Below are 13,340 nucleotides of genomic sequence, written 5' to 3' on the forward strand. Positions count from 1 at the left end.
CCTTTCAGTTAGGGTATGAACTTCCTTCTTAAATCCTAGGATATTCTGAATAGATTGGTTTACTCTTGAAATCATAATGTGTGAATTTTGTCCAGATTTCAAAGTAACTGTATGGATATAAGAATGCTCTCTTTTAAACTTCCATTATCATCTTAATTAACATGTAAGTCTTTAGGGCAAGAATGAAAAACCACCAGTAGAAATGTTGAAGCTAGAAATCTTTGCATTTCTTTTCTCTAAGAAACAAAATGATTGTATCTCCAATTTATGGAAAGATATTTTCATAAAAGCCAATTATTAAAAGTGGAAAAAGAAATATGTAGACTAAATAAACCATTAATGATATATTTTAATTTGAACAGGAGAGGCACAGAATAGTCATTGCCGCAACATTTGTTCATTGAAAATCACCAATGTCAATTAATATCAATCCCAATTATTTATTGAAGTAATAATACTATGAAACTGCTGGAGCAGAAAAAATAAATACCTGTTAATGTTAGTATCATCTAATGTGTTTTAGAGTCATCTTCCATAGACCAAGTCTGAAATTGCTACTAATTCTACAAATGTTGCCTAACCTAGGGTCTCATAAAGTCCCTTGTGGGAATATGGGTGATAATTTCTGAGTGGTTATTGCTTATGTCAAGAAAAGAAACAGAATGGAAGAGAAAGGAAAAAAAAGCAAATAAATATTTTTTTTCCTGGTTTCATAATGAGTAGGCTTTTTTCTTGTTCACTAAGTGATCACCTTATAATTTTGAAATTGCATTCAATAGTGGTTTTGACTCTTAAATTGATCATTCCATTAGAGATTCTACACCCATATTCTACCAGCTAAGAATATTTTGTAGCTGATTTTCCTAGGAGAGGGTTTTTTTTTTTTTTTTTTTTTTTTTTTTTTTTTTTTTTTTTTAGGTTTTGCAAGGCAAATGGGGTTAGGTGGCTTGCCCAAGGCCACACAGCTAGGTAATTATTAAGTGTCTGAGACCGAATTTGAACCCAGGTACTCCTGACTCCAAGGCCAGTGCTCTATCCACTGCTACCTAGCAGCCCCTCTTGGGAGAGGTTTTATGCAGTCTTCAAAGACTATTCTATGGAAATTTCTGCGAAATATGCCAGAAAAGAGATAGTAAAAATCAGAGTTTGTCTTCTACCTTGAAACCATATGGAATCTCTAGATTTCACTCAGAGTTTTAATTCCTCTGAAATCTACAATTACTGATATTGGCAATGTTGCTGTGATAGAAATACCCTAGATAGGATGATTGGACTAGGTTTGGTAAAATGACCCTAATTACCATTTTGAAACACTGTTCTTCCCTTACTACTAAATGGAGTAGGAAATAGCAATTTTAGTCGTTCCACTCATCTGGAATTTAATCTCAGCACTTCTCCCTACAGAAGAAATGAAGGAGAAGAGTTGATTCTCCCTGCAAGTAGCTGCCCCTAGTATTAATTAATTTTAATTCAAAGACTCTTCCTTTCAACCACTACAGTCTGGTGTTTATTTTCTGCCATTTATTCCCATCATAAAAATAAAGAAAATAGTAGCCTATAACTTTTTTTGGTATTTAATTTTAGACTCATTGATATACATTTGGGAGAATGGATGAACCTAGGTAGAAGCAGCTGAAGACAGAATCATTCCCATTTTGAAAGACACAGAAGATTACCAAAGAATCACAATCTAGGGGTTTTATTCTTCAATAGAACTAATTAGTTACTTTAAATTTGACTTATAGGAGGGAAAGAATAAGTACAGAGAGATTAATAACATAAAATGAATCAAAACTAAACATATAGGAAAGAAAGGTAGCACAGTGAAACAGTGAATTTGGAGCCCGTATTCCAGTCCAACATCAGACATTAACTAGCTTTGTGACCCTGGACAAGTCACTTGCAAAAATCAACTTGCCTCAGTTTCCTCAATTTTAAAATGAGATGGAGAAGCAAATCACAAACCAAGAGTTAAATATGGATGGAGTAACTGAGCAATAGCAAACTTAGAGAGAATATAAACATTTTGGGGCAGATAATCCAGCATAGGAGAAAGAGAACTGTCTTCTATCTGTAACATTTATATCCTCTCTCTCTCTCTCTCTCTCTCTTTTATATTCTGCTTTAAATTATTATTCACCATATTATATCCTTTATATCCATTTTATATTCTTTTTTATGCTATTTCATATGATATATTTACATTACATTTTTTATTATTTTACCACTGTACCTATTGTTGTTCCCCTAGAGATACTTCTCCTTCCAGGAAGTAGTGAGCCTGTAGTAGGTGAGAATTTCCTATCATAGGCAAATGCCTCTACCACCTGTTTGTTTGTACAGTGAAATACTTAATACACTATTTCCCATAGAGTTCATTATTTTCCTTAAGTGGAGGCATTATCCTATTACAATAACAAAATAATCTATTTCTTCCCAGAAGAAAAGCCTCCTTTACTGTTAATATATATCTAGAGTTTATCCTTGATTAGAGACCACCAGAAGTGTTTAAAAATCTCTAAGGGCAATTTCTTATCCTACTTCTGTGCTGAAGATAAAGATCTCTTTTCTGGTTAGCAAGAGTAAGTTAAATTCCTTATATCTCAGAGATATTGTGAGTTTGGTTCCAGACCACAGAAATAGAGTGACTATTGCAATAAAGTGAGTCCCATAAATTTTTCACATTGTATATGTAATTGTTATGTTTACACTATATAGTTTATAAAATATACACTAATATCATGTCTTTTTTCCTAATTAAAAGTTTTACTTATTTATATTGATAACTATATACAATGGTAATATTCAACAATCACTTTTTTGCAAGATTTTTGAGTTTTACGTTTTTCTCCCTCCCTCCCTCCCTCCCACCCTCTCTTACCTTCCTCCTCTCTCTAAGAGGAAAAAAAAAATATAGGCTTTATATGTATAACCAAGCCAAACAATGATACACATTAATCATGTTGTGATAGAAGAATCAAATCAAAATAAGAAAAAGACAATAAGAGAGAAAAATGATGTAATAGATAAGACTTTAAAGATAGTAAGCTTTTGGTATTTTCCATCACAAGTCTTTTAGCATTGTCTTTATTATAATGCTGAAATGAACAAATACATCATAGTTAATCATCATAAGTACATCACTTAATATAACTATTAGGGAGTATATTGTTTGTTTGGTTCTGCTTTCTTCATTCATCATCAGTTCCTGCAAGTCTTTCTAGCCTCTTCTGAAGAACAGTCCCTTATGATTTCTTATAGAGCCATAGTGTTCTGTCACATTCATATGCCTGAACTTATTCAGCTATTCCCCAATTAATGAGTATCCCCTCAATTTTCAAATCTTTGCCACTATAAAGAGAACTGCTATAAATATTTTTGTACATGTGTGTTTTTTATTATTTTTTCTTCCTTTGGTTTACAGACCTAGTAGTGATATTGTGAATCAAAGTGTATGTACAGATTTATTACCCTTTGGGAGTAATTCCAAATTCCAAATTGCTCTCCAGTAATGGATCAGTTCATAATGTCACCAATAATGCATTAGTGTCCCAGTTCTCCCATGTGACCTCTTTATAGTCATATTGGCCAATCTGAGAAGTGTGAGGTGGTAGCTCAGAGGTTTTTTTTTTATTTTTTAATTAGTATTTCTCTAATCAATAATGATTTAAATTACTTTTTTTCTTATGACGTTATATAGCTTAGATTTCTTCATCTATGAATTGTTTTTTTCATGATCTTTGATCATTTATCAATTGGGGAATGATTTCTATTCTTATAAGTTTGATTCAGTTCTCTAACTAGTTTTGAAATGAGTCCTTTGTTAGAAATACTAGTAATAATATTTGTTTCCCACCTTACTGCCTTCCTTTTATTCTTTGTTTTATTTCTTCAAAAACTTTTTGGTTTAATGTAATTTAAATTATCCATTTTGTTTTTCATAACGTTCTCTATCTTTTCTTAGGTCATGATCTAATTGGCATTTCAACAATATGATATATAAACTATTACTTGATCTCCTAATTGGCTTATAATATCACTTTTTATGTATAAATCCTGTACCCATTTTGACCTTATCTTTGTATAGGGTGTCAGATACTAGTCTATGCCTATACTATCTTCCAATTTTCAAGCAGTTTTTATCAAAAAAGTGAGTTCTTATGCCAGAAGGTGAGAACTTTGCATTTATCAAATAGCAGGCTACAGTAATCATTTACTGCTGTTTCTTTTTCACCTTATCTATTCCATTGATCCATCATATTATTTCTTAGACAGTACCAAACAGGTTTGATAACTGATGTTGATAATATAATTTTAGATCCGATATGGCTAGGTCACATTGTTTCACATTTTTTTCATTAATTCCTTTGATATTTTTTTTAACATTTTGTACTTCCTTATAAATTTAGTTAGCTTTTTCTATCTCCATTAAGTAATTTTTAAAGGTTAATTTAATTTAGGTAGAATTGTCATTTTTTATTATTTTAGCTCTACCATGATCAATTGAAATTTGTCCAGTTATTTAGAGCTGATTTTATTTATGTAAAAAATATTTTATAGTTATTTACATATAGTTTCTGAGTTTGACTTGAAGAGTCCCAAGTATTTTATGTGATCTATATTTATTATAAATAGTATTTCTCTTTCTATCTCTTACTACTACTGACTTATTAGCACAATATAGAAATGTTGATGATATTTTTTGTTTTATACCCTACAAATATGCTAAAGTTGTAAGTGTTTCAAGTAGTTTTTTAGATGGCTTCCTAGGGTAATGTAAGTTTCATTTCTTAATTACATAGTATAATTCCTTAAATTTCTTTTTCTTTTCTAATTGCTAAAGCTAGCATTTCTAATACAGTATTGAATAATAGTAGTGATAATGGGCATCCTTGCTTCACACCTGATCTTATTTGAAATGTTTTAATAAAGCATTTTGCTTTATTATAAAAGAAAAAATTATTTATTATAAAAGCAAAAAATATATTATAAAAGCAATAATAATGTCTCATAACTAAGTTGTGATAGGAGATTAATTCCCTTTAGCAGGGCTAGTTAGAACTTAGGCTTTCTGTGTTAATTGCAAATCTAAGAGAAACAGTGCTCAGAATGTAAGGAGAACATCCTCCAGAAAAGATATAAGAGAAGAATTCATGAAGAGATACAAAAAAATGGTAATCTTTCTACATCAGTTTCAGTTAAAGATATTATGCAAATTCCTATGCATAAACCATTAATAATATTAAGGATTTTTCTCATTTTCCAAATGGTATAAGAATTCATTTACTTTGCCAATTTCCCTATGACCATCTTGAGCCAGTCTCCAATTTCTTTAGGTTTGTTTGGTAAATCCTATGTCTAATTTATATTTTTCTACTATATTTTTAACCCTATATTTTAAGGTTCTTATAATTTTGTGTTTCAAAATTTTTGGAACCATTGATCAGATCTAGACTCGAGTTTTGAAAGGAAAATAGACCTTTCCTCTTGGCAACATCAAGAAGGGATATCTTGGTAACCTGGACAGATTTTGAGTCTGACAAGTGGTCTTGCCTGAAGGTGATGTTTCTTTTCAAACTTAACTGCTCTATCTGAACTGTTTCTTTTGGTTGTTTTTTGATGTCGAAATTTCTTTGGTAGGTTACCTTTGATCTTGACAATTCTCACAGGTTGGAGAGAATTATTTTGGTATTTAGGGTCTGGCTAGGATCTAGGAGACTTACTGGATCTAAGTGGAGGATTCCATTTTTGAAGTGGCCCAGTGATTAGATCTTTGGCAATTTTTCTGGTGAAGTGTAAGGAATTTATCTGTCATCCCTGTCATATGCTCAATGTCTATAATATATATTTTGGTTAAGCATTTGTCTGTTGGTGTTTGGTTTAGAGTATATTGATTGCTGTTAATTAATTATTATATTTGATTATGAGGCAACTTAAATCTAGTATTAGAGATCCAGTAGAAGGTACATCTGTTTTCTATATGACTGAGCATTATGAATCTAATGACCATACATTTTGTCAGTGTTGTATATACTAACAAGTGATCATCCTAAATCATGTTGTTCCAGACAGGGATCTTTTGAAAGAACTAAATTGAACTGTCTTAAAATATAATTAATTTTAAAAGCTAATAAGACAGTAACAGCTAGGTGGCAGAATAGATCGAGCACTGTCCCAGGAGTCAGGAAGATACATGATCAAATCCAGCCTCAGACACTTAATAATTGCCTAGTTGTGTGACCTTGGGCAGGTCATGTAATGCCATTGCCTTGCCAAAAGCAAAACAAAAGAAAGCAAAATGCTAGTAAGAATTCTAATAAGTAATGGGAATATTTCCATCACTGGTTTAGTGAGCTGCTACGCAGAGAGGATGAAGGTGAAACTTCACTTAGGGTTTATAAAAAGGTTTTAGCTCCACATGTTTCTTTTTTCCTTAGCAGTCCCTCCCCTGGTGAAACTAGTCCCTTCTCTGAATCTTTTATCTACTTCTGTTTCTCTTACACCCCCCCCCATTACTGGACCACCACAGTATTCAAAATTTAATCTTCTCCCCTCTGTAACTTCAATTGTCTTCCTTTTCTTCAGTTTGTGTCACCCACATCCTTATTCAATGCCCTCTTTACCTCCTAAAGAATATGGTTTCTTGGTTTACACCAGTTTGGCAGAATCAGTTCTTAATTTTATGTTGAGTATGATGAACCAGTTGTTAAATTGGCACTTGTAATTAGCATTCTCTCTAAGGTGGAAACCTGAACAGCTGCTCAATGTGGAAATCCAATTCTATATTTTAATGTTTATCTCTGCAAGAACAATGTCTAAATGCCCAGAGAAGTGTTCGTTCCACTCATAGGTGAAAAAAATTCATGGAATTATGCTTGTAATATTTATTCAGTTCTTAAAACTCATTATACATTTGATGAACTACTACACTTAAATTCCCTCACTTTTGTTACTTCAGTAAACAAATGTAACATAAAGAGAAAAAGTGCCAAACAGCCAGGGTGTAGCAAGTTGACATTTACTTCTAATTTGTGTTATGCCCCAAATTCCTCCAAGATATTATGAGAACTTTAGTGTTCCTTGAATGGTGAAACCAGTAGGAAGTTGGGACACAATGAACCAATAAAAATAGAGATTTAAATGTTATCTTTTCATCCAATTTGGAAGTCATGGAAGTAGAGCAAGAAAAAAGAGTTTGAATAGGAAGAATGAGTTTTGGTTCTGCATATGTTCCAACATTGGCTGCTGTGATCATATGGCTGTTTTCACTCCATAAGGATGCATTTCCTTCCTGTGAGTAATGTAACATAATATGGTTTTGTGAACCTCTTTTATTTTTCTTATTCAGCTATTAAACCCACAAAATGTTCAACTTTCATGTGGTATATATCTTTTTGTATACTTAAAATGATCGTTAAGGCAGAGATGTAGTTGTTAATATTTTTGAATCCCACCACTGAATCTGTGGAACTGGATCATAATCTAAATCCTTGTAAAATACTATTGTAATCCGCTCCCCTCTCTCCTATCCTCCCAAGTTCTATGGAAACCTCTACCTTTCTTTCTCCTCCAATTGAAAGCCATTTTAATCAATCACTTACTCCTTCACCTTCTCCTATATCTCCTTCTTCTTCTCTTTCTAGTTCTTCTAATTTTCCTCACTTACATCCTTTTTCCTCTCATTGTTCTAATTTCTCTTTTATTTCCTCCCTCTATTTCCCCTCATCCTTATTTCAGTAGTATTCCCTCTTCTCTTTATTCTTCAGTTTATTCCCTTTCATCTTCTGTTTCCTCCCCTTTTTATTGCTCCCATATTAACCTTTCCATTATTTCTTCTCTGTGCCCTTCAATTTCTTTTTCTTGCATTCTTATCTCATCTCTTTATTATAGTTCTACTTATTTTACTATTCAACCATGGCCCATTTATAATTCTTGGTCTCCTATTTTTCATCTTCTGCTTATTTCACCTTTTCTCACCTTTCCTACTCATCTTCTCTTTATTCCATTCTCTCTTCCTATTCTCCAATTTAGCCTATTGTCCCTTCTTACCATTCTTCTATTCTATCTCCTTCCTATGTCTCTACTACTTCTCCTTCACTCCACAGATCTTGTTTCTAATGAGATTAACCCATATCCAGAAAAATTCCAAATAAGATCCTGTTGGGATATTTCCATTTAAATTAATTAATAAATCATGCCCTCAAACTGTTCCAACTATAGATAAAGAAGGATGGGCTAACTGGGGGGGATTCTCTAAGCCCCAACAAGATCTAATTTAAAGTTACCAATTTAAAATTACTGTTCAATCTGGTCACCCTGGTATTCCAGACATTTACCAGTTAACCATAGCTTTAGTTGGAAAGAAGGATGGAAAAATATTGGTATAGAAAAGCAAAAGTAAAGGCTACTTTTAAGAAGTATCAGGAGGCAGATTGGATAGCTGATACAGAACAGCAAACACATAATATGGATACAAAAGTTTTGGGAGATGCTTTAATTGATGCTACCCCACTTCCTTTTCCCCTGCCAGTTGATTTTTAAAAAAAACCCCAAAAAAGTTAGTCAAAGACAAGATGAAACAGTTTCAATTTTTGTGATTATTTAATTGAGGAATTTGGTGCAAATTTTGGATTAAAGAATAATCATAAAAGAAGAGTACAGACAATTTCTTTCTTATTCTGATAACAATCTTCAACCATCTCTATCAGAAATTTTAAAAATACCCAGTTTGAATGGTAGTTCATAGCTTAACTAGCTTCTCAACTTGAAGAGACCTTCACAACTAAGTTAAAGCAGGAAAAGAAAGCTAAGAAAAAGCAAAGTGAACACAATCACATCTGATATTAAGTTTTAAGTCAAGCAGTTAATAGCTATTATCCAAAAAAAGAACGACAAGGTGAATACTATGCAGCACAAGTAGTTAAGAACTCCTATCCAAAATCCATCTGATACTAGCAGGAAGTCTGAGAATCAAATAAGAGGGATTTGTCATTTGTCATTGCTGCAAGGAATCAAGTCATTGGAATAACTGCAAAATTATGGAAAGCAAAAACAACAACAAAAGGAATTAAGAAGTCCTTCTCAACAGCCTTAACAAGCTTTAAAAACTTCTTTTCTTTGTGTTATTCTTGGACAGAACCATTTTAGTTATTGTACTGTTTCATTCTCCAGTATTACCCAAACCCCACACCCTATTATCTCTCTCCCTTCTGCTATAGAATTCATTGTGATTGATCTATGCAGTATAAGAAATTAGGGTTAAGGAAAAGAGATACATAAGAGATAATTTTTAAGAAGTGTTCATCAGATTCTGAAAGGTTTTTTGTTTTGTTTTTCTTCCTCGTGATGGGTGTTTTTCTTTCTCTGGATGGGGGCTTATTCAATTTTTAAAACTATTCTAAAAGTCTGATTTTGTGGCTATCCAGTTATCTATCCCTTTTCTTCTCTTTCTTTCCTTATCTAATTTCACATTGGTAGTATTCTCTCCTATATCTTTCATTTTTGCCACTCTCTAAATCTAAAAAGATAGCACAGACTAGCTGCTAAACTGAACTGAAGTTCTTTATTTTAAAAAAATAGATATATTTAGGTCTAATTGGGTATTTTTAAAGTTATCAAATTAATGATTATTTTATGGAAAAATGTTCTGTTGCTGAAAGGTATATTGCTGACATTTAGAATTTGGATGCAAATTAGATGAAATAACTATATTTCTAATCCATATTTTAAATTTTTTAGGAAATGTTTTATTCCTAAGCATAAATTAATAAAGCAACTTGAAAATATTTTACTCTTGAGTTGTTAATAGTTTACATTGTTAAAAAGGGGATATATGGATTATAAAAAAGAAAAATGTATGGTGAGATAAAAGTTTAAATATTTAATTATTGACTGGCTATTTAAAAGCTTAATATATATATAATATAAGGTACCTAAAGAAATTTTGAAAATTCTCTTACTCATTAAATTTCCATTTTCCCTAGAAAGATCACATTCAGTTTTGTTGAGGTGATTCTTGGTTATAGTCCTAACTAACTCTTGCTTTTTTGGTATATCATGTTTCAAGCTATTTACTTCTTTAAGTGGTAACTGCCTAATATTGTGTAATTCTGACTGTGGATTCATGATATTTGAATTGCTTCTTTTAGTGCTTGCAATTCTTTCTTTTTGATCTGTGAACTCTAGAATTTGGCTAAATATGAGTTTTCATTCAGACAGTGATTGGTGGATTCTTTCAGTTTCTATTTTGTACTCTGGCTATCAGGGCACTTTTCTTTGATAATTTGTTGAAAGATGTTATCCAGGTCTTTTTTTTTAATCTATCTATGTACACACATGATAAATTCAATAAACATGGAAGATTATTTTGCAGGAGAAGGTTCTTTCACCAGAAGAAAAGTTATGAAAGGAATCTTTCAGGCAGTGCTATTCACACAAAGATTTTTTTTTGATAGAATGCATCTTTATTTGATTAGTATAAATATATTATGTCACTAAAGTATTTATTTCTTAAGAAAACTTTTAATTAAATAATAAGAAGAACAAATTATATTTGTTTTGCCCCATAACCATAGTGCTGGGGGTTCATTTTACTAAAAAAGAAATTTTATTTTTGCATCTTCTAGATTTTTTTCTGTATCTCCTCATTCCACCCTTAAGGATGAATGATTAAACAATAGTGAAGGAAAAAAATTCAGAAAAATCAATCAGTCACTGGAAAAGTTTAAGATCATATACAATGTTTCTACCTGTGAACTGTAATTTTTGCCAAAGGAACTCAAAATATACCAAATCTTGGTGGGGGGTGAGTCTTCTTCATATATTCACAATATTCATTTTAAGATTTTATATGCTGTTCCTTTTATAATATTCTCCAAAGTAAGTGTGGTTTTTCTACCTCAATGTCTTCATTTTGCATCAGTTGATTTAAGTCTTTCCAGGAATCTCCCCAACCATAAGATTGGTAACTTCTTCCAGCATAATAATGAGTGGAATATTACCTCTTTACAGTTAATATACCTAGTGAAGTCCTATCAGGGTTAAAAATCATTAAAACAAAAATAGACTATTACTCTTAGACTATTCTTAGAAGAGGGAGAGCCTTGCATTCTCAGTAAGACACCCTCCTGATTCTGCCAGGGAGTGAAACAGTGGACTATTTCCAGTAAGACATTGCATTGATTCTGTTATGGAGGGAAATAATGGAATAATTCTGAAGAAGAGAACTTGCAGTCTTAGTTAGTCACCTATTTGATAATAGACCGTGAGAACAGTAGTCTGCCTCCTTGTGTTTGATAAGTACTAAACTAAGAAGATAGTAGAGTTCCTTAGAAGACCTTGCATACTCAGACAGTAATTCACTTAGATAGATAGCAAAAAAGGTCATTAGAAATCTTCTTTTAATATCCTCACCATCTGGATGGTGAGGTAATATTTTATAAAAAATTTTATTCTTCTCTTTGTTGCTGGGTAGATTTTTCTTGTAAAGATTGTAACTCTGAAAACTTTAACCAATCAGGTTGGAAGAGAGGGGGCTAGTGAGGGGGAAATCATGCTTGTCTGTCACCTTGGGGCAGCTCCTTGATCTTCAATCCCTTTGTGAAACCTGAGGTGTGCCCTTTTCTTGATAAAAGTCAAAATAAAATTTTTCTTTTGCTCAGAGTAGTCTCTCTCTATATATATTTTTTTAGCTTTTTGCAAGGCAAATGGGATTAAGTGGCCTGCCCAAGGCCACATAACTAGGTAATTATTAAGTGTCTGAGACCTGATTTGAACCCAGGTACTCCTGACTCTAAGGTCGGTGCTTTATCCACTACGCTACCTAGCAGCCCCTCTATATTTCTTTAAGTGGATTCTTATCCCACACAGTTTATGGTGCATTGGCTGGGAAACTTAATCCCCTCCCTGAGACTCTCTAGGGCATAAGCACAAGCAGGCACCGTGCTGGGATGTTTCAGCACCTTGTGATTGAGTGCCCAGGTAGATCCCTTGAAGAGTGAGGGACTTAGCTTGAGCAAAACTGAAAGCCAGATGACCTCCTGAGGCAGGACTACAAGGAGATGGCACAGAAGAAGACCCAGAATGGTGCTACAGGTCTGTAAGTGTGTGTACAGGAGCCTAGGTGTTGCAAAGTCTTAGATGACCCGCCCTTTGTTGTCCCATTAATTTCGGTCAGAAAAAAGGGCAGAGGAGGAAATACTCTCACACAATTAAATTGCTGAGCCCATGTGGCTTGAGTCCACAGGGTGAAGTAGAAGGGTTTAGAAATGCCAGCTGAGAAATTTGGGGTTTAAACAAAGTGAATAAATAAATCTTTCTAGGAGAAATTCCAAGAGACAGCACTAGGCTGTGAAAATGGGATGGTCAAATTCAAAGCACAGCAGCTGCAATAAATTATTGCAATCTCTCCCTGAAGTCCTGGGAGATAGGCCCTTGGGTCTTAAACTTAGTAACTGGAATAAGGAACTAAAATAACAGGGAAAGAATAGAAAGAAAATGATTAGATTTTGTTGCTTAATTTGGGCTGGAGCCTCCCTTAGGTGAAGCATCTTATGGCCAAAGTTTGGTTCCTCTGAGGATGGGGTATATCAAAGCTTACATGTATATGTAAGTTCAAAAATTCCTCATAATGAGGAGGAGGTGGAATATGCTGCCTTGTGGGACAGCTGTTAGTAAATGATGAATGTGGGGAGGAGGAGGAAAAGCTTGGTCCTAAGCAATGGGACCCATTGCTTGCACTACCCCCTTGTTACTTCCTCCACTGGCTAGTGCCCCTCTTCCAGGTCCACAGCCTCTTCCTGTGGCATTACCTGCACATGGGAGGAGGTGGGGGGGGGGAAGAGACTTGATTGATTTGACGGGACCAATCACAGTTTCCCCACATGCTCCCCTTAATAGAGAACTATTAATTGGATCAGGAGAGTTTTTCCCTTTCTGGACCTTGTAAGACCTACCCATTAAGAAAAGTTCCTATGGCCCAGGGAGGGATTGGATATGTAAATGCTCCCTTAAGTAGTGGTGAAGTAAGGAATTTTAAAAAAGGAAATGAAGGTGTTAGTAGAGGATCCAGAAGGGGTGGCTGACCAAGTTGCCCAGTTCTTGGGCCCCAATTTATACACCTGGTCAGTATTGACAGCTATTCTAGGAATTTTGTTCACTGGAGAGGAACAAGGGCAAATTAGGAGAGCTGCCATGCAAGCATGAGATGACTCTCATCCCTTAGCACAAGAAGAACCCAGAGGAGAAGAGAAGTTTCCATTGCAGGATCCAAACTGGGATCATAATACTGCGGTTCATAGGGATCATATGAAAGATTTAAGGGATTTAATAATTCAAGGAAT

This window comes from Macrotis lagotis, chromosome 6 (assembly GCF_037893015.1).
Source record: "Macrotis lagotis isolate mMagLag1 chromosome 6, bilby.v1.9.chrom.fasta, whole genome shotgun sequence".
In the NCBI taxonomy this organism is placed as follows: domain Eukaryota; kingdom Metazoa; phylum Chordata; class Mammalia; order Peramelemorphia; family Peramelidae; genus Macrotis; species Macrotis lagotis.